Source organism: Podarcis melisellensis, assembly GCF_964234715.1.
Source record: "Podarcis melisellensis genome assembly, chromosome: 17".
Lineage (NCBI taxonomy): Eukaryota > Metazoa > Chordata > Lepidosauria > Squamata > Lacertidae > Podarcis > Podarcis melisellensis.
This window is the reverse complement of record NC_138534.1, coordinates 131,400-153,720: the sequence shown is the minus strand read 5'-3', so window position 1 is coordinate 153,720 and position 22,321 is coordinate 131,400.

The following is a 22,321-nucleotide window of genomic DNA, read 5'->3' as shown; positions in this document are numbered from 1 at the left end:
GTAACCCCCTTTTGAGAATCCTCTGACTCGCTGCTCAGACTCGTGGATTCCCTCAGAATTCCGTCATCTTCTTCCTCATCCTTCTGCCCCTCCTCCCACTCGCTCTCCGTCTCCTCTGTCATCTCCTCCTCTCTCCCAGAAACCCTGACAACACCAATTTGAAAAAAGCCCAATCAGAGCGTTACCAACTTCTTTTGATGTAGATGGAACCCAAAATAACCTGTTTTGATTCTTTAGGCTTACGACACTTCGCTTTGCAATTTGTGGGTGAATGAACACCGAAAAAAACCCCCAAGCTTATTCGTCCTCTTTCGATTGAGATGGAACCTATGCTTGATTTTGGCTCCTAACAAACATTTCATTCTGTCATTTTTGAGTGAATGTGCATTCTAACCCCCAAAACACCAATTTGAAATAAGCCCTATCAGAGCGTTATCATCTTCTTTTTAAGTAGATGGAACCCAAAATAACCTGTTTTGCTTTCTTTAGGCTAATGACACTTCGCTTTGCAATTTGTGGGTGAATGAACACCGAAAAAAAACCCCCAAGCTTATTCGTCCTCTTTCGATTGAGATGGAACCTATGCTTGAATTTGGCTCCTAACAAACATTTCATTCTGTCATTTTTGAGTGAATGTGCATTCTAACCCCCAAAACACCAATTTGAAATAAGCCCAATCAGAGTGTTATCATCTTCTTTTTAAGTAGATGGAACCCAAAATAACCTGTTTTGCTTTCTTTAGGCTTATGACACTTCGCTTTGCAATTTGTGGGTGAATGAACACCGGAAAAAAAAAATCCAAGCTTATTCGTCCTCTTTCGATTGAGATGGAACCAAAACACCTATGCTTGATTTGGGGTGATAGCAAACATTTCACTCTGCGATTTTGGGTGGATGTGCATTCTAACCCCAAAAACACCAATTTGAAAAAAGCCCAATCAGAGCGTTATCATCTTCTTTTTAAGTAGATGGAACCCAAAATAACCTGTTTTGCTTTCTTTAGGCTTATGACACCGCTTTGCAATTTGTGGGTGAATGAACACCGGAAAAAAAATCCAATCTTATTCGTCCTTTCGATTGAGATGGAACCAAAACACCTATGGTTGATTTGGGCTGGAATCAAACAATTATGTAGATGGAACCCAAAAAACCTTTTTGCTTTGGTTGGGGTTGATTCTGGTGCACACCCAAAAAACACCATGCGAATTGAAATAAGCCTACTCGATGCTTATTCGTCTTCTTTCTACGCACATGGATGGGAAAAGACGGTCTTTTGTCATTTTGGTCTCATTACATACTTTTGCTAATTCTGGGTAAATGTGTATTAACACCAAAGAACACGACTTTGAAATAAGTGAGATCCAAGATTCTTCTTTCTTGGTAGATGGAACCCAAAACAACCTGTTTTCCTTTGTTTAGGCTTTGCTATTTGTGGGTGAATGAACACCGAAAGAACAATCCAAGCTTATTCTCCCTCTTTCTATTGAGATGGAACCAAAACACCTATGCTTGATTTGGGGTGATAGCAAACATTTCACTATTTTTGGGTGGATGTGCATTCTAACCCCAAAAATACCAATTTGAAAAAAGCCCAATCTGAGCGATACCAACTTCTTTTGATGTAGATGGAACCCAAAATAACCTGTTTTGATTCTTTAGGCTTACGACACTTCGCTTTGCAATTTGTGGGTGAATGAACACCGAAAAAAACCCCCAAGCTTATTCGTCCTCTTTCGATTGAGATGGAACCTATGCTTGATTTTGGCTCAAAAACATTTCATTCTGTCATTTTTGAGTGAATGTGCATTCTAACCCCCAAAAGACCAATTTGAAATAAGCCCAATCAGAGCGTTATCATCTTCTTTTTAAGTAGATGGAACCCAAAATAACCTGTTTTGCTTTCTTTAGGCTTATGACACTTCGCTTTGCAATTTGTGGGTGAATGAACACCGGAAAAAAAAATCCAAGCTTATTCGTCCTCTTTCGATTGAGATGGAACCAAAACACCTATGGTTGATTTGGGCTGGAATCAAACAATTATGTAGATGGAACCCAAAAAACCTTTTTGCTTTGGTTGGGGTTGATTCTGGTGCACAGCCAAAAAACACCATGCGAATTGAAATAAGCCTACTCGATGCTTATTCGTCTTCTTTCTACGCACATGGATGGGAAAAGACGGTCTTTTGTCATTTTGGTCTCATTACATACTTTTGCTAATTCTGGGTAAATGTGTATTAACACCAAAATACACGACTTTGAAATAAGTGAGATCCAAGATTCTTCTTTCTTGGTAGATGGAACCCAAAACAACCTCTTTTCCTTTGTTTAGGCTTTGCTATTTGTGGGTGAATGAACACCGAAAGAACAATCCAAGCTTATTCTCCCTCTTTCCATTGAGATGGAACCAAAACACCTATGCTTGATTTGGGGTGATAGCAAACATTTCACTCTGCGATTTTTGGGTGGATGTGCATTCTAACCCCAAAAACACCAATTTGAAAAAAGCCCAATCAGAGCGTTACCAACTTCTTTTGATGTAGATGGAACCCAAAATAACCTGTTTTGATTCTTTAGGCTTACGACACTTCGCTTTGCAATTTGTGGGTGAATGAACACCGAAAAAAACCCCCAAGCTTATTCGTCCTCTTTCGATTGAGATGGAACCTATGTTTGATTTCGGCTCCTAACAAACATTTCATTCTGACATTTTTGAGTGAATGTGCATTCTAACCCCCAAAACACCAATTTGAAATACGCCCAATCAGAGCGTTATCATCTTCTTTTTAAGTAGATGGAACCCAAAATAACCTGTTTTGCTTTCTTTAGGCTTATGACACTTCGCTTTGCAATTTATGGGTGAATGAACACCGAAAGAACAATCCAAGCTTATTCGTCCTCTTTCGATTGAGATGGAACCAAAACACCTATGGTTGATTTGGGCTGGAATCAAACAATTATGTAGATGGAACCCAAAAAACCTTTTTGCTTTGGTTGGGGTTGATTCTGGTGCACACCCAAAAAACACCATGCGAATTGAAATAAGCCTACTCGATGCTTATTCGTCTTCTTTCTACGCACATGGATGGGAAAAGACGGTCTTTTGTCATTTTGGTCTCATTACATACTTTTGCTAATTCTGGGTAAATGTGTATTAACACCAAAGAACACGCCCTCTTTCGATTGAGATGGAACCAAAACACCTATGCTTGATTTGGGGTGATAGCAAACATTTCACTCTATTTTTGGGTGGATGTGCATTCTAACCCCAAAAACACCAATTTGAAAAAAGCCCAATCAGAGCGTTACCAACTTCTTTTGATGTAGATGGAACCCAAAATAACCTGTTTTGATTCTTTAGGCTTATGACACTTCGCTTTGCAATTTGTGGGTGAATGAACACCGAAAAAAACCCCCAAGCTTATTCGTCCTCTTTCGATTGAGATGGAACCTATGCTTGATTTTGGCTCCTAACAAACATTTCATTCTGTCATTTTTGAGTGAATGTGCATTCTAACCCCCAAAACACCAATTTGAAATAAGCCCTATCAGAGCGTTATCATCTTCTTTTTAAGTAGATGGAACCCAAAATAACCTGTTTTGCTTTCTTTAGGCTAATGACACTTCGCTTTGCAATTTGTGGGTGAATGAACACCGAAAAAAAAACCCCAAGCTTATTCGTCCTCTTTCGATTGAGATGGAACCTATGCTTGAATTTGGCTCCTAACAAACATTTCATTCTGTCATTTTTGAGTGAATGTGCATTCTAACCCCCAAAACACCAATTTGAAATAAGCCCAATCAGAGTGTTATCATCTTCTTTTTAAGTAGATGGAACCCAAAATAACCTGTTTTGCTTTCTTTAGGCTTATGACACTTCGCTTTGCAATTTGTGGGTGAATGAACACCGGAAAAAAAAAATCCAAGCTTATTCGTCCTCTTTCGATTGAGATGGAACCAAAACACCTATGCTTGATTTGGGGTGATAGCAAACATTTCACTCTGCGATTTTGGGTGGATGTGCATTCTAACCCCAAAAACACCAATTTGAAAAAAGCCCAATCAGAGCGTTATCATCTTCTTTTTAAGTAGATGGAACCCAAAATAACCTGTTTTGCTTTCTTTAGGCTTATGACACCGCTTTGCAATTTGTGGGTGAATGAACACCGGAAAAAAAATCCAATCTTATTCGTCCTTTCGATTGAGATGGAACCAAAACACCTATGGTTGATTTGGGCTGGAATCAAACAATTATGTAGATGGAACCCAAAAAACCTTTTTGCTTTGGTTGGGGTTGATTCTGGTGCACACCCAAAAAACACCATGCGAATTGAAATAAGCCTACTCGATGCTTATTCGTCTTCTTTCTACGCACATGGATGGGAAAAGACGGTCTTTTGTCATTTTGGTCTCATTACATACTTTTGCTAATTCTGGGTAAATGTGTATTAACACCAAAGAACACGACTTTGAAATAAGTGAGATCCAAGATTCTTCTTTCTTGGTAGATGGAACCCAAAACAACCTGTTTTCCTTTGTTTAGGCTTTGCTATTTGTGGGTGAATGAACACCGAAAGAACAATCCAAGCTTATTCTCCCTCTTTCCATTGAGATGGAACCAAAACACCTATGCTTGATTTGGGGTGATAGCAAACATTTCACTCTGCGATTTTTGGGTGGATGTGCATTCTAACCCCAAAAACACCAATTTGAAAAAAGCCCAATCAGAGCGTTACCAACTTCTTTTGATGTAGATGGAACCCAAAATAACCTGTTTTGATTCTTTAGGCTTACGACACTTCGCTTTGCAATTTGTGGGTGAATGAACACCGAAAAAAACCCCCAAGCTTATTCGTCCTCTTTCGATTGAGATGGAATCTATGCTTGATTTTGGCTCCTAACATTTCATTCTGTCATTTTTGAGTGAATGTGCATTCTAACCCCCAAAACACCAATTTGAAATAAGCCCAATCAGAGCGTTATCATCTTCTTTTTAAGTAGATGGAACCCAAAATAACCTGTTTTGCTTTCTTTAGGCTAATGACACTTCGCTTTGCAATTTGTGGGTGAATGAACACCGGAAAAAAAAATCCAAGCTTATTCGTCCTCTTTCGATTGAGATGGAACCAAAACACCTATGGTTGATTTGGGCTGGAATCAAACAATTATGTAGATGGAACCCAAAAAACCTTTTTGCTTTGGTTGGGGTTGATTCTGGTGCACACCCAAAAAACACCATGCGAATTGAAATAAGCCTACTCGATGCTTATTCGTCTTCTTTCTACGCACATGGATGGGAAAAGACGGTCTTTTGTCATTTTGGTCTCATTACATACTTTTGCTAATTCTGGGTAAATGTGTATTAACACCAAAGAACACGACTTTGAAATAAGTGAGATCCAAGATTCTTCTTTCTTGGTAGATGGAACCCAAAACAACCTGTTTTCCTTTGTTTAGGCTTTGCTATTTGTGGGTGAATGAACACCGAAAGAACAATCCAAGCTTATTCTCCCTCTTTCCATTGAGATGGAACCAAAACACCTATGCTTGATTTGGGGTGATAGCAAACATTTCACTCTGCGATTTTTGGGTGGATGTGCATTCTAACCCCAAAAACACCAATTTGAAAAAAGCCCAATCAGAGCGTTACCAACTTCTTTTGATGTAGATGGAACCCAAAATAACCTGTTTTGATTCTTTAGGCTTACGACACTTCGCTTTGCAATTTGTGGGTGAATGAACACCGAAAAAACCCCCAAGCTTATTGGTCCTCTTTCGATTGAGATGGAACCTATGCTTGATTTTGGCTCCTAACAAACATTTCATTCTGTCATTTTTGAGTGAATGTGCATTCTAACCCCCAAAACACCAATTTGAAATAAGCCCAATCAGAGCGTTATCATCTTCTTTTTAAGTAGATGGAACCCAAAATAACCTGTTTTGCTTTCTTTAGGCTTATGACACCGCTTTGCAATTTGTGGGTGAATGAACACCGGAAAAAAAAATCCAAGCTTATTCGTCCTCTTTCGATTGAGATGGAACCAAAACACCTATGCTTGATTTGGGGTGATAGCAAACATTTCACTCTGCGATTTTGGGTGGATGTGCATTCTAACCCCAAAAACACCAATTTGAAAAAAGCCCAATCAGAGCGTTATCATCTTCTTTTTAAGTAGATGGAACCCAAAATAACCTGTTTTGCTTTCTTTAGGCTTATGACACCGCTTTGCAATTTGTGGGTGAATGAACACCGGAAAAAAAAAATCCAAGCTTATTCGTCCTTTCGATTGAGATGGAACCAAAACACCTATGGTTGATTTGGGCTGGAATCAAACAATTATGTAGATGGAACCCAAAAAACCTTTTTGCTTTGGTTGGGGTTGATTCTGGTGCACAACCAAAAAACACCATGCGAATTGAAATAAGCCTACTCGATGCTTATTCGTCTTCTTTCTACGCACATGGATGGGAAAAGACGGTCTTTTGTCATTTTGGTCTCATTACATACTTTTGCTAATTCTGGGTAAATGTGTATTAACACCAAAATACACGACTTTGAAATAAGTGAGATCCAAGATTCTTCGTTCTTGGTAGATGGAACCCAAAACAACCTGTTTTCCTTTGTTTAGGCTTTGCTATTTGTGGGTGAATGGACACCGAAAGAACAATCCAAGCTTATTCTCCCTCTTTCTATTGAGATGGAACCAAGACACCTATGCTTGATTTGGGGTGATAGCAAACATTTCACTCTGCGATTTTTGGGTAGATGTGCATTCTAACCCCAAAAACACCAATTTGAAAAAAGCCCAATCAGAGCGTTACCAACTTCTTTTGATGTAGATGGAACCCAAAATAACCTGTTTTGATTCTTTAGGCTTACGACACTTCGCTTTGCAATTTGTGGGTGAATGAACACCGGAAAAAAAAATCCAAGCTTATTCGTCCTCTTTCGATTGAGATGGAACCAAAACACCTATGGTTGATTTGGGCTGGAATCAAACAATTATGTAGATGGAACCCAAAAAACCTTTTTGCTTTGGTTGGGGTTGATTCTGGTGCACACCCAAAAAACACCATGCGAATTGAAATAAGCCTACTCGATGCTTATTCGTCTTCTTTCTACGCACATGGATGGGAAAAGACGGTCTTTTGTCATTTTGGTCTCATTACATACTTTTGCTAATTCTGGGTAAATGTGTATTAACACCAAAGAACACGCCCTCTTTCGATTGAGATGGAACCAAAACACCTATGCTTGATTTGGGGTGATAGCAAACATTTCACTCTATTTTTGGGTGGATGTGCATTCTAACCCCAAAAACACCAATTTGAAAAAAGCCCAATCAGAGCGTTACCAACTTCTTTTGATGTAGATGGAACCCAAAATAACCTGTTTTGATTCTTTAGGCTTACGACACTTCGCTTTGCAATTTGTGGGTGAATGAACACCGAAAAAACCCCCAAGCTTATTGGTCCTCTTTCGATTGAGATGGAACCTATGCTTGATTTTGGCTCCTAACAAACATTTCATTCTGTCATTTTTGAGTGAATGTGCATTCTAACCCCCAAAACACCAATTTGAAATAAGCCCAATCAGAGCGTTATCATCTTCTTTTTAAGTAGATGGAACCCCAAATAACCTGTTTTGCTTTCTTTAGGCTTATGACACTTCGCTTTGCAATTTGTGGGTGAATGAACACCGGAAAAAAAAATCCAAGCTTATTCGTCCTCTTTCGATTGAGATGGAACCAAAACACCTATGCTTGATTTGGGGTGATAGCAAACATTTCACTCTGCGATTTTGGGTGGATGTGCATTCTAACCCCAAAAACACCAATTTGAAAAAAGCCCAATCAGAGCGTTATCATCTTCTTTTTAAGTAGATGGAACCCAAAATAACCTGTTTTGCTTTCTTTAGGCTTATGACACCGCTTTGCAATTTGTGGGTGAATGAACACCGGAAAAAAAAATCCAAGCTTATTCGTCCTTTCGATTGAGATGGAACCAAAACACCTATGGTTGATTTGGGCTGGAATCAAACAATTATGTAGATGGAACCCAAAAAACCTTTTTGCTTTGGTTGGGGTTGATTCTGGTGCACAACCAAAAAACACCATGCGAATTGAAATAAGCCTACTCGATGCTTATTCGTCTTCTTTCTACGCACATGGATGGGAAAAGACGGTCTTTTGTCATTTTGGTCTCATTACATACTTTTGCTAATTCTGGGTAAATGTGTATTAACACCAAAATACACGACTTTGAAATAAGTGAGATCCAAGATTCTTCTTTCTTGGTAGATGGAACCCAAAACAACCTGTTTTCCTTTGTTTAGGCTTTGCTATTTGTGGGTGAATGGACACCGAAAGAACAATCCAAGCTTATTCTCCCTCTTTCTATTGAGATGGAACCAAGACACCTATGCTTGATTTGGGGTGATAGCAAACATTTCACTCTGCGATTTTTGGGTAGATGTGCATTCTAACCCCAAAAACACCAATTTGAAAAAAGCCCAATCAGAGCGTTACCAACTTCTTTTGATGTAGATGGAACCCAAAATAACCTGTTTTGATTCTTTAGGCTTACGACACTTCGCTTTGCAATTTGTGGGTGAATGAACACCGGAAAAAAAAATCCAAGCTTATTCGTCCTCTTTCGATTGAGATGGAACCAAAACACCTATGGTTGATTTGGGCTGGAATCAAACAATTATGTAGATGGAACCCAAAAAACCTTTTTGCTTTGGTTGGGGTTGATTCTGGTGCACACCCAAAAAACACCATGCGAATTGAAATAAGCCTACTCGATGCTTATTCGTCTTCTTTCTACGCACATGGATGGGAAAAGACGGTCTTTTGTCATTTTGGTCTCATTACATACTTTTGCTAATTCTGGGTAAATGTGTATTAACACCAAAGAACACGCCCTCTTTCGATTGAGATGGAACCAAAACACCTATGCTTGATTTGGGGTGATAGCAAACATTTCACTCTATTTTTGGGTGGATGTGCATTCTAACCCCAAAAACACCAATTTGAAAAAAGCCCAATCAGAGCGTTACCAACTTCTTTTGATGTAGATGGAACCCAAAATAACCTGTTTTGATTCTTTAGGCTTACGACACTTCGCTTTGCAATTTGTGGGTGAATGAACACCGAAAAAACCCCCAAGCTTATTGGTCCTCTTTCGATTGAGATGGAACCTATGCTTGATTTTGGCTCCTAACAAACATTTCATTCTGTCATTTTTGAGTGAATGTGCATTCTAACCCCCAAAACACCAATTTGAAATAAGCCCAATCAGAGCGTTATCATCTTCTTTTTAAGTAGATGGAACCCCAAATAACCTGTTTTGCTTTCTTTAGGCTTATGACACTTCGCTTTGCAATTTGTGGGTGAATGAACACCGGAAAAAAAAATCCAAGCTTATTCGTCCTCTTTCGATTGAGATGGAACCAAAACACCTATGCTTGATTTGGGGTGATAGCAAACATTTCACTCTGCGATTTTGGGTGGATGTGCATTCTAACCCCAAAAACACCAATTTGAAAAAAGCCCAATCAGAGCGTTATCATCTTCTTTTTAAGTAGATGGAACCCAAAATAACCTGTTTTGCTTTCTTTAGGCTTATGACACCGCTTTGCAATTTGTGGGTGAATGAACACCGGAAAAAAATCCCAAGCTTATTCGTCCTCTTTCGATTGAGATGGAACCTATGCTTGATTTTGGCTCCTAACAAACATTTCATTCTGACATTTTTGAGTGAATGTGCATTCTAACCCCAAAAACACCAATTTGAAATAAGCCCAATCAGAGCGTTATCATCTTCTTTTTAAGTAGATGGAACCCAAAATAACCTGTTTTGCTTTCTTTAGGCTTATGACACTTCGCTTTGCAATTTGTGGGTGAATGAACACCGGAAAAAAAATCCAAGCTTATTCGTCCTTTCGATTGAGATGGAACCAAAACACCTATGGTTGATTTGGGCTGGAATCAAACAATTATGTAGATGGAACCCAAAAAACCTTTTTGCTTTGGTTGGGGTTGATTCTGGTGCACACCCAAAAAACACCATGCGAATTGAAATAAGCCTACTCGATGCTTATTCGTCTTCTTTCTACGCACATGGATGGGAAAAGACGGTCTTTTGTCATTTTGGTCTCATTACATACTTTTGCTAATTCTGGGTAAATGTGTATTAACACCAAAGAACACGCCCTCTTTCGATTGAGATGGAACCAAAACACCTATGCTTGATTTGGGGTGATAGCAAACATTTCACTCTATTTTTGGGTGGATGTGCATTCTAACCCCAAAAACACCAATTTGAAAAAAGCCCAATCAGAGCGTTACCAACTTCTTTTGATGTAGATGGAACCCAAAATAACCTGTTTTGATTCTTTAGGCTTACGACACTTCGCTTTGCAATTTGTGGGTGAATGAACACCGAAAAAACCCCCAAGCTTATTGGTCCTCTTTCGATTGAGATGGAACCTATGCTTGATTTTGGCTCCTAACAAACATTTCATTCTGTCATTTTTGAGTGAATGTGCATTCTAACCCCCAAAACACCAATTTGAAATAAGCCCAATCAGAGCGTTATCATCTTCTTTTTAAGTAGATGGAACCCAAAATAACCTGTTTTGCTTTCTTTAGGCTTATGACACCGCTTTGCAATTTGTGGGTGAATGAACACCGGAAAAAAAAATCCAAGCTTATTCGTCCTCTTTCGATTGAGATGGAACCAAAACACCTATGCTTGATTTGGGGTGATAGCAAACATTTCACTCTGCGATTTTGGGTGGATGTGCATTCTAACCCCAAAAACACCAATTTGAAAAAAGCCCAATCAGAGCGTTATCATCTTCTTTTTAAGTAGATGGAACCCAAAATAACCTGTTTTGCTTTCTTTAGGCTTATGACACCGCTTTGCAATTTGTGGGTGAATGAACACCGGAAAAAAAAATCCAAGCTTATTCGTCCTTTCGATTGAGATGGAACCAAAACACCTATGGTTGATTTGGGCTGGAATCAAACAATTATGTAGATGGAACCCAAAAAACCTTTTTGCTTTGGTTGGGGTTGATTCTGGTGCACAACCAAAAAACACCATGCGAATTGAAATAAGCCTACTCGATGCTTATTCGTCTTCTTTCTACGCACATGGATGGGAAAAGACGGTCTTTTGTCATTTTGGTCTCATTACATACTGTCAGAGACTGCCTCCAGGTCCCAGCTCACAGAAGACCAACGCTAGCCAGCGGAACTGTACAAAGTCTTTATTGAAGTTTAGTTCCCATTTTCAAACCCTAGCGTGCATCTCTACGTCTAGACCCTAGACCAGCGAAGCCTCATCTGAGTCTCCGCCCCCTGTACACCAGTTCAACACTCTAGCCTTACTCCACCTTCTGCGTTTCTCCTTCCGCCTCTGGGTCCTACTACCCCCCTGGGTGCCTTCCTTCCTGGACGCTTCGGATGCGGACCCCTCGGACTCCTCCCCCTCTCTTCGGCGGGCTTTGGGACCCGGCTCCCTCTCCGGGCTGCTTATGGCGCCACCCTCTTGTACATTTGAACTTGGCGCGCGCGCGCTGCCCCTGACCTTCCTTTTGACCGTTTCCTCGCTCTCTGATGCAGGCGTGGCTAACCCTGACTCCTGTCCTTCCGCTGACGGAGAGCTGCCTGCTCCCGATGCCTGGGGCTCCTCCCCCCTACTGCTCTCCGGTGGGGAAGCTGGTCCCGATTTCCAGCTGCTGCTCTCTGAGCCCTCTCTGGCCCCTCCCTCCTGGGGTGTTCCCCTTGGCAACCCCCTTGCTCTGATCACGGGAGCCCCTTTCTGTGAATCCTCTGATTCGCTGGAGAGACTTAGAGACCTCGGACGGCTATCATCGCTGACTTCTCCCTCGGATTCCTCTCCCTCGGTCTCTAATTCCTCCCTTCCCTGTCCCTCTGCTCCTGAACCCCTGACATCCATCCCCCCCTCGAAGCCCCCCTTCCCCCCTCCCCTCCTTCCGGTGTGGGTACTGGGTGCTCCGTCGTAGCGGGGGTGCGTGCAGGATACAGTTCGTCCCCCATGTACTCGTCGACATCTCTCTCCTCTGCTTCCATCTCTCTGTCTCCGTGCTCGAACCCCACGTCTTCCCCCAACACGTCCATGTCCGTCTCGCCCCCCTCCCCCTCTTCGGGTGATCCCAGCCAAGGACCACTCAGCCACTTCCTGCGCCACTGCTCCTCTGGTCGATCGTCCCACCAATAAGAGCTGTCTGAGGCAGACCCCGGTGGCGAACCCACCCGGGAGCTCGGGACTGGGGCCTGTTCTTCGTCCGAGTCGAACCCCTGGAATGTGCTGGCCGAAAGAGTGGTTGTGAAGAGCCAGTCGTCGAAATACTCGGCTGGCATGGGCCTGTGTGGGAAGAGGGCATGAAACTCCTCTTTGAGCAGAGGCTCCTCCAAAGCATAGTCCGGAACCCAGCTGTTCGCAGTGGCCGGGGTACCCTCTCTGGCTAGGAGATATTCTACTCCTTCTTCCCCCCATCTCGAGTCTAAAATCTCTGTGACCTCGTTGATGTGCCCCCTCCTTGGCGACCCCCCCTGTCTGGGCCCTTCTCTGGGCGGGTCCGGTGCTGTGTCTGGCTCCTGAAATCTATGAGGTGCTTTGTAGGGCGTGAGCACTGATCTATGGAACACCGGATGCATCCTGGAACCCTCCGGAAGCGCTAACCGGAAGGCCACTGGATTGACCTGTGCCTGGACTTGGTAAGGTCCTAGCTGCTTATGTCCTAGCTTCTTCTTCGCTAACGATCTGGTCGGCACTGCTTGCGCTGCTAACCAGACCCAGTCTCCCACCTGTATGTCTTCCCCAACTCTTCTGTGTCTGTCTGCCTGCACTTTGTATGCGTGTTTTGCGAGTTCTAACTGCCTCCTGAGCTGTTCGTGGACTTCCTGCAACTCCGACGCTAAGGCTTCCGCTGCCTGTGGCTCCCCCTCCCCCACTCTCTCTAAACTCGGGAAGGTTCTGGGATGCCTCCCGTTGTTGGCAAAGAACGGCGTCACCCCCGTCGACACGTGCTTCGTATTGTTGTAAGCGAACTCAGCGAGTGGCAGGTAGTCCACCCATGTCGTGGGCTGCTGATTGGCGTAGCATCTCAGGTACTGCTGCATGATGGCGTTGACCCTCTCCGCTTGTCCGTTGGTCTGTGGGTGTCTCGCCGACGCCAAATTGACTTTGACGTTCAGAATGCCCATCAGCTTCTGCCAGAAGTTCGAGATGAACTGTCGCCCCCGGTCGGAGAGAATAGATCGTGGCAGACCGTGAACCTTGAACACGTGGTCAATGAACAGTTTGGCGGTCTGCTCTGCCGTGGCTACCTTCGCACACGGAATGAAGTGTGCCATTTTAGTAAACATGTCCACCACCACTAGCACTGCTGTCTTTCCCCTCGAACTGGGCAGATCCGTGACGAAGTCCAGGGCCACCCTCTCCCACGGTTCAGCCGGTGTTTGCAGCGGTTCCAGCAATCCCGCCGGCGGTTTGTGAACTGACTTGGCCCTTTGGCAGGTGTCACATCTCGCGACGTAATCCGCGACTTCCCCCCGCATCTTGGGCCACCAAAAGTCTCTGGCTACTAGTTCGACAGTCTTTTCTTTGCCAAAGTGCCCGGCTGTGGGAGCGTCGTGTAGCTGCTGCAGAACCCTTGCGCGGAGGTCGTCTCCCGGCACGTAGAGTGCTCCCTTGTGGAGGAGCAACCCATCGCGTATCTGGAACTCGTCGGCCCTCGCTGTGCCCCTGTGCACCTCCTCCATCCTGGCCTGTGCGAAGGGGTCTTCCCGCAGCGCTCGACGGACGGCCTCCAGGTCCACGGTTGCCGACGCGCATGCCCACGCTTCCGGTGCGAAAATGTGCTTGGCCGCCGGCGGTGCCGCCTCCTCCAGGTATTGCGGCTTTCTGGACAAAGCATCCGCCATCACGTTGTTGTCGCCCGGAATGTACTCTATCTTAAAGTCGAAGTCCGCGAAGAACTCCGCCCATCTAATGTGTCGCTGGTTGAGGAACCTAGCCGTGCGCCAGTACTCCAGATTCTTGTGGTCCGTGTGGACCTGCACTGTGTGTCTGGCTCCGATAAGGAAGTGCCGCCATGCCTTGAACGCTGCATGGATGGCTAGCAACTCCCTGTCCCAGATGGTATAATTCTGCTCCGACTTGCTGAGCTTCCTCGAGTAGAAGGCGCACGGCCTCCAGTCCCCCTGCTGGTCTTGTTGCAACAGGACAGCTCCCACGGCTCTGTCTGAGGCGTCTGTCTCCACCCTCATGGGTCTGCTGGGATTCACATGCAGCAGCTGCTCCTCTGACGCGAAGAGCCGCTTGAGTCTCTGAAAGGACTGCTCCGCTTGCTCCGTCCAGATGAATTTCTTCTTCTTGGAGCTGAGCGTGTCGGTGATGGCCGCTGTCTGCATGGCAAATCCCTTGATGAACTTGCGGTAAAAGTTGGCAAAGCCGACAAACCGCTGGACTTCCTTCCGATTGCGTGGGCTTTTCCAGTCCAAAACTGCGCTAACCTTGGCGCTGTCCATGGCGAGCCCCTTGTCTGACAGCTTGTAGCCCAGGAAATCCACCTCCGTCACGTCGAACTGGCACTTCTCCAGCTTGGCGTACAGCCTGTGCTCCTTCAGTCTCTGCAGAACTTCCCTGACATCCCTCTCGTGCGCCTCGCGCGATTCTGAAAAAATCAGGATGTCGTCCAGGAAGCATACGCACTTCTTGTAAAGGAGCCCCGCCAGCACATGATGCATAAAGGCTTGGAAAGTGTGAGAGCCATTTTGCAATCCGAAGGGCATAACTCTGTATTCGTAGGTGCCCAGTGGCGTGAACATGGCCGTCTTCCACTCGTCGCCCTCGCGCATGCGAATCAGGTTGTACGCCCCACGTAGATCCAACTTGGTGAAAACGCGTCCTTTCCGCACCGTCGCGAGCAGGTCGTCTATCTTGGGCATGGGGAAAGCTGAGGGCTTGGTTTTCGAGTTTAAGATCCTGAAATCCACCACCAGCCTCCGTTGGGGCGTGTCCCGCTTCTTCACAAAGAATACTGGACTGCCTCCCACCGCTTTCGACTCCCGGATGAACCCACGCTGCAAATTGTGATCTATGAACTCCCTGAGTTCCTGCAGTTCATCCTCAGACATGGAGTACAGTTTCCCCGTTGGCAGCGTCGCCCCCGGCAGGAGGTCAATCTTGCAATCATAGGGTCTGTGAGGAGGTAGCTTGTCCGCCTCCTTCTCGCAGAAAACCTCCAAAAACTCCGCATACTTGTGGGGTACTGCTTGCAGCGTGCCCAACTGTAACTGCGGGTCCTCCTCTTCCTCCTCTGGGCTGGGTATGATGCAGTGTTCTGCACAGTAGGAGGATCCAAACGTTAGTTGGCGCTGGTACCAAGCCAACGCTGGGCTGTGCCTGTGCAGCCAACTCATGCCTAATACTACAGGCGTGTCTGACAGTTGGGTGACATTGAAGCTGATGACCTCCCGGTGATTCCCAATTTGCATCACCATCGGCGGCGTCTGCTGCACCACCTGCCCCCCTAGCAGTTCCCTGCCATCCACCGTGACAACCTTCAGGGGCAGCGTGGCTGGCAGTAAAGCTATGTTGTGTCGTTGAATGAACTCCAGTCCTATAAAGTCTGCATTACTGCCAGAGTCAATTGTGATAGGCACTTCTAAGGTGAGTCCATTGGGCAGCTGGAGCGATGCGGTGAGCTGCACCACTGGTTTGGGCGGGAGGGGGTCTGTGGGCTGCAAAATCTCCGGGGACTTCTTCACTGACTTGTCTGGCTGGGCCCCAGTGCCTCCTATTCCAGCCAGACTTCGTCGTTTCCCTGCTGTGGTTCTCTCTGCTGAGTTGTTTCCAATACTGTCACTGAGGCTGCAGTTTGCTTGCGGAGCCTCTGGGGACACTCTTTCGCCAGATGCTCCTCACTCTCACATATATAGCACTTCCTGTTCCTTCTAGGCAGCTTCGGTTTTACTGCTCCCGGTGTTAAGGCTCTATTAGCTGAGAGAGCCCTAGCACCTCCAATCTCCATCTGCTCTTCGCCCCCTCCCTGTGGAGGCGTGGACTGCGCACGCGCTGTCTCTCTAGACAAGAGGGGGGGCACCCTCCCTGGTGTGCGTCCCCAACGTCCTTCTTCTTTGCTCCATGGCCGTTCTTCCTGCCTCACCCCAATCGACAGCGCTCTTTCCACCACTTGCTGAGTGGTTGTGGGTCTCTCTCCCCGTGCCATCTCATCTTTGATCTGTGGGCTCAATCCCTCCAAAAAAAGGTCTCTAACTGGCGGAGAATCCTTATCCCAATTCAGCGCGTTGACCAATGCAAAAAACCTGGAATGATACTGCCTGACGCTGGCTTTCCCTTGTCTTAGCCCAAATATGTCCTTTCTGGCAATATCAATGTCTATGTTTGATAAGAAACAGGAATCCATCGCCTTAATGAATGCATCTGCGCTTTGGAGCGCTGGATCCTTGTCCCTCCACAGATTTCGCAGCCATGCTTTCGCGTCCCCATGCAAATGGGACAGGATGAACCCCACTTTCTCTTGCTCATCTCTAAAGTCTCTCTCCAACAGCTGCAGCGCAAACAGCACGTCTGCTCGGAAATTGGGGTACTGCTGCAAATTCCCATCAAAATGAGATACAATGCTGGCTCCTCTTTTCCCCAACCCAATCCCCTCGGATCTGGGTCCCAGTAGCCCCTGCTTCGCAAGCCCCTCTAACCTGGCTTGAAGATCTCTGCAGGCAGCCGCCGCTTCTTCCTCTCTCTTCCTGGATGCGATTATTTCAGCGCTGAGTTGTGTCACCGCTTCTTGCAGGGAAGCTATTTTCTGTTCTGTAGTCATCTCGCCTGACTTTTGTGAGCTCGCAAGGCACCAGTCTTCTGCCCTCCCTGCCTCGCTCCCGTAGCGATGCTTGAGGCGAAGAAAACCGGTGAAAATTTGAGATGAGGCTTACTGTCAGAGACTGCCTCCAGGTCCCAGCTCACAGAAGACCAACGCTAGCCAGCGGAACTGTACAAAGTCTTTATTGAAGTTTAGTTCCCATTTTCAAACCCTAGCGTGCATCTCTACGTCTAGACCCTAGACCAGCGAAGCCTCATCTGAGTCTCCGCCCCCTGTACACCAGTTCAACACTCTAGCCTTACTCCACCTTCTGCGTTTCTCCTTCCGCCTCTGGGTCCTACTACCCCCCTGGGTGCCTTCCTTCCTGGACGCTTCGGATGCGGACCCCTCGGACTCCTCCCCCTCTCTTCGGCGGGTTTTGGGACCCGGCTCCCTCTCCGGGCTGCTTATGGCGCCACCCTCTTGTACATTTGAACTTGGCGCGCGCGCGCTGCCCCTGACCTTCCTTTTGACCGTTTCCTCGCTCTCTGATGCAGGCGTGGCTAACCCTGACTCCTGTCCTTCCGCTGACGGAGAGCTGCCTGCTCCCGATGCCTGGGGCTCCTCCCCCCTACTGCTCTCCGGTGGGGAAGCTGGTCCCGATTTCCAGCTGCTGCTCTCTGAGCCCTCTCTGGCCCCTCCCTCCTGGGGTGTTCCCCTTGGCAACCCCCTTGCTCTGATCACGGGAGCCCCTTTCTGTGAATCCTCTGATTCGCTGGAGAGACTTAGAGACCTCGGACGGCTATCATCGCTGACTTCTCCCTCGGATTCCTCTCCCTCGGTCTCTAACTCCTCCCTTCCCTGTCCCTCTGCTCCTGAACCCCTGACACCCACAAATAGCAAAGCCTAAACAAAGGAAAACAGGTTGTTTTGGGTTCCATCTACCAAGAAAGAAGAATCTTGGATCTCACTTATTTCAAAGTCGTGTTCTTTGGTGTTAATACACATTTACCCAGAATTAGCAAAAGTATGTAATGAGACCAAAATGACAAAAGACCGTCTTTTCCCATCCATGTGCGTAGAAAGAAGACGAATAAGCATCGAGTAGGCTTATTTCAATTCGCATGGTGTTTTTTGGGTGTGCACCAGAATCAACCCCAACCAAAGCAAAAAGGTTTTTTGGGTTCCATCTACATAATTGTTTGATTCCAGCCCAAATCAACCATAGGTGTTTTGGTTCCATCTCAATCGAAAGGACGAATAAGCTTGGATTTTTTTTCCGGTGTTCATTCACCCACAAATTGCAAAGCGGTGTCATAAGCCTAAAGAAAGCAAAACAGGTTATTTTGGGTTCCATCTACTTAAAAAGAAGATGATAACGCTCTGATTGGGCTTTTTTCAAATTGGTGTTTTTGGGGTTAGAATGCACATCCACCCAAAATCGCAGAGTGAAATGTTTGCTATCACCCCAAATCAAGCATAGGTGTTTTGGTTCCATCTCAATCGAAAGAGGACGAATAAGCTTGGATTTTTTTTTCCGGTGTTCATTCACCCACAAATTGCAAAGCGAAGTGTCATAAGTCTAAAGAAAGCAAAACAGGTTATTTTGGGTTCCATCTACTTAAAAAGAAGATGATAACGCTCTGATTGGGCTTATTTCAAATTGGTGTTTTGGGGGTTAGAATGCACATTCACTCAAAAATGACAGAATGAAATGTTTGTTAGGAGCCAAATTCAAGCATAGGTTCCATCTCAATCGAAAGAGGACGAATAAGCTTGGGGGGTTTTTTTCGGTGTTCATTCACCCACAAATTGCAAAGCGAAGTATCATTAGCCTAAAGAAAGCAAAACAGGTTATTTTGGGTTCCATCTACTTAAAAAGAAGATGATAACGCTCTGATAGGGCTTATTTCAAATTGGTGTTTTGGGGGTTAGAATGCACATTCACTCAAAAATGACAGAATGAAATGTTTGTTAGGAGCCAAAATCAAGCATAGGTTCCATCTCAATCGAAAGAGGACGAATAAGCTTGGGGGTTTTTTTCGGTGTTCATTCACCCACAAATTGCAAAGCGAAGTGTCGTAAGCCTAAAGAATCAAAACAGGTTATTTTGGGTTCCATCTACATCAAAAGAAGTTGGTAACGCTCTGATTGGGCTTTTTTCAAATTGGTGTTTTTGGGGTTAGAATGCACATCCACCCAAAAATAGAGTGAAATGTTTGCTATCACCCCAAATCAAGCATAGGTGTTTTGGTTCCATCTCAATCGAAAGAGGGCGTGTTCTTTGGTGTTAATACACATTTACCCAGAATTAGCAAAAGTATGTAATGAGACCAAAATGACAAAAGACCGTCTTTTCCCATCCATGTGCGTAGAAAGAAGACGAATAAGCATCGAGTAGGCTTATTTCAATTCGCATGGTGTTTTTTGGGTGTGCACCAGAATCAACCCCAACCAAAGCAAAAAGGTTTTTTGGGTTCCATCTACATAATTGTTTGATTCCAGCCCAAATCAACCATAGGTGTTTTGGTTCCATCTCAATCGAAAGAGGACGAATAAGCTTGGATTGTTCTTTCGGTGTTCATTCACCCATAAATTGCAAAGCGAAGTGTCATAAGCCTAAAGAAAGCAAAACAGGTTATTTTGGGTTCCATCTACTTAAAAAGAAGATGATAACGCTCTGATTGGGCTTTTTTCAAATTGGTGTTTTTGGGGTTAGAATGCACATCCACCCAAAATCGCAGAGTGAAATGTTTGCTATCACCCCAAATCAAGCATAGGTGTTTTGGTTCCATCTCAATCGAAAGAGGGCGTGTTCTTTGGTGTTAATACACATTTACCCAGAATTAGCAAAAGTATGTAATGAGACCAAAATGACAAAAGACCGTCTTTTCCCATCCATGTGCGTAGAAAGAAGACGAATAAGCATCGAGTAGGCTTATTTCAATTCGCATGGTGTTTTTTGGGTGTGCACCAGAATCAACCCCAACCAAAGCAAAAAGGTTTTTTGGGTTCCATCTACATAATTGTTTGATTCCAGCCCAAATCAACCATAGGTGTTTTGGTTCCATCTCAATCGAAAGAGGACGAATAAGCTTGGATTGTTCTTTCGGTGTTCATTCACCCATAAATTGCAAAGCGAAGTGTCATAAGCCTAAAGAAAGCAAAACAGGTTATTTTGGGTTCCATCTACTTAAAAAGAAGATGATAACGCTCTGATTGGGCGTATTTCAAATTGGTGTTTTGGGGGTTAGAATGCACATTCACTCAAAAATGTCAGAATGAAATGTTTGTTAGGAGCCGAAATCAAACATAGGTTCCATCTCAATCGAAAGAGGACGAATAAGCTTGGGGTTTTTTTTCGGTGTTCATTCACCCACAAATTGCAAAGCGAAGTGTCGTAAGCCTAAAGAATCAAAACAGGTTATTTTGGGTTCCATCTACATCAAAAGAAGTTGGTAACGCTCTGATTGGGCTTTTTTCAAATTGGTGTTTTTGGGGTTAGAATGCACATCCACCCAAAAATCGCAGAGTGAAATGTTTGCTATCACCCCAAATCAAGCATAGGTGTTTTGGTTCCATCTCAATGGAAAGAGGGAGAATAAGCTTGGATTGTTCTTTCGGTGTTCATTCACCCACAAATAGCAAAGCCTAAACAAAGGAAAAGAGGTTGTTTTGGGTTCCATCTACCAAGAAAGAAGAATCTTGGATCTCACTTATTTCAAAGTCGTGTATTTTGGTGTTAATACACATTTACCCAGAATTAGCAAAAGTATGTAATGAGACCAAAATGACAAAAGACCGTCTTTTCCCATCCATGTGCGTAGAAAGAAGACGAATAAGCATCGAGTAGGCTTATTTCAATTCGCATGGTGTTTTTTGGCTGTGCACCAGAATCAACCCCAACCAAAGCAAAAAGGTTTTTTGGGTTCCATCTACATAATTGTTTGATTCCAGCCCAAATCAACCATAGGTGTTTTGGTTCCATCTCAATCGAAAGGACGAATAAGCTTGGATTTTTTTTCCGGTGTTCATTCACCCACAAATTGCAAAGCGAAGTGTCATAAGCCTAAAGAAAGCAAAACAGGTTATTTTGGGTTCCATCTACTTAAAAAGAAGATGATAACGCTCTGATTGGGCTTATTTCAAATTGGTGTTTTGGGGGTTAGAATGCACATTCACTCAAAAATGTCAGAATGAAATGTTTGTTAGGAGCCAAAATCAAGCATAGGTTCCATCTCAATCGAAAGAGGACGAATAAGCTTGGGATTTTTTTGCGGTGGTCATTCACCCACAAATTGCAAAGCGGTGTCATAAGCCTAAAGAAAGCAAAACAGGTTATTTTGGGTTCCATCTACTTAAAAAGAAGATGATAATGCTCTGATTGGGCTTTTTTCAAATTGGTGTTTTTGGGGTTAGAATGCACATCCACCCAAAATCGAGGAGTGAAATGTTTGCTATCACCCCAAATCAAGCATAGGTGTTTTGGTTCCATCTCAATCGAAAGAGGGCGCGTTCTTTGGTGTTAATACACATTTACCCAGAATTAGCAAAAGTATGTAATGAGACCAAAATGACAAAAGACCGTCTTTTCCCATCCATGTGCGTAGAAAGAAGACGAATAAGCATCGAGTAGGCTTATTTCAATTCGCATGGTGTTTTTTGGGTGTGCACCAGAATCAACCCCAACCAAAGCAAAAAGGTTTTTTGGGTTCCATCTACATAATTGTTTGATTCCAGCCCAAATCAACCATAGGTGTTTTGGTTCCATCTCAATCGAAAGGACGAATAAGCTTGGATTTTTTTTCCGGTGTTCATTCACCCACAAATTGCAAAGCGGTGTCATAAGCCTAAAGAAAGCAAAACAGGTTATTTTGGGTTCCATCTACTTAAAAAGAAGATGATAACGCTCTGATTGGGCTTTTTTCAAATTGGTGTTTTTGGGGTTAGAATGCACATCCACCCAAAATCGCAGAGTGAAATGTTTGCTATCACCCCAAATCAAGCATAGGTGTTTTGGTTCCATCTCAATCGAAAGAGGACGAATAAGCTTGGATTTTTTTTTCCGGTGTTCATTCACCCACAAATTGCAAAGCGAAGTGTCATAAGCCTAAAGAAAGCAAAACAGGTTATTTTGGGTTCCATCTACTTAAAAAGAAGATGATAACGCTCTGATTGGGCTTATTTCAAATTGGTGTTTTGGGGGTTAGAATGCACATTCACTCAAAAATGACAGAATGAAATGTTTGTTAGGAGCCAAATTCAAGCATAGGTTCCATCTCAATCGAAAGAGGACGAATAAGCTTGGGGGTTTTTTTTCGGTGTTCATTCACCCACAAATTGCAAAGCGAAGTATCATTAGCCTAAAGAAAGCAAAACAGGTTATTTTGGGTTCCATCTACTTAAAAAGAAGATGATAACGCTCTGATAGGGCTTATTTCAAATTGGTGTTTTGGGGGTTAG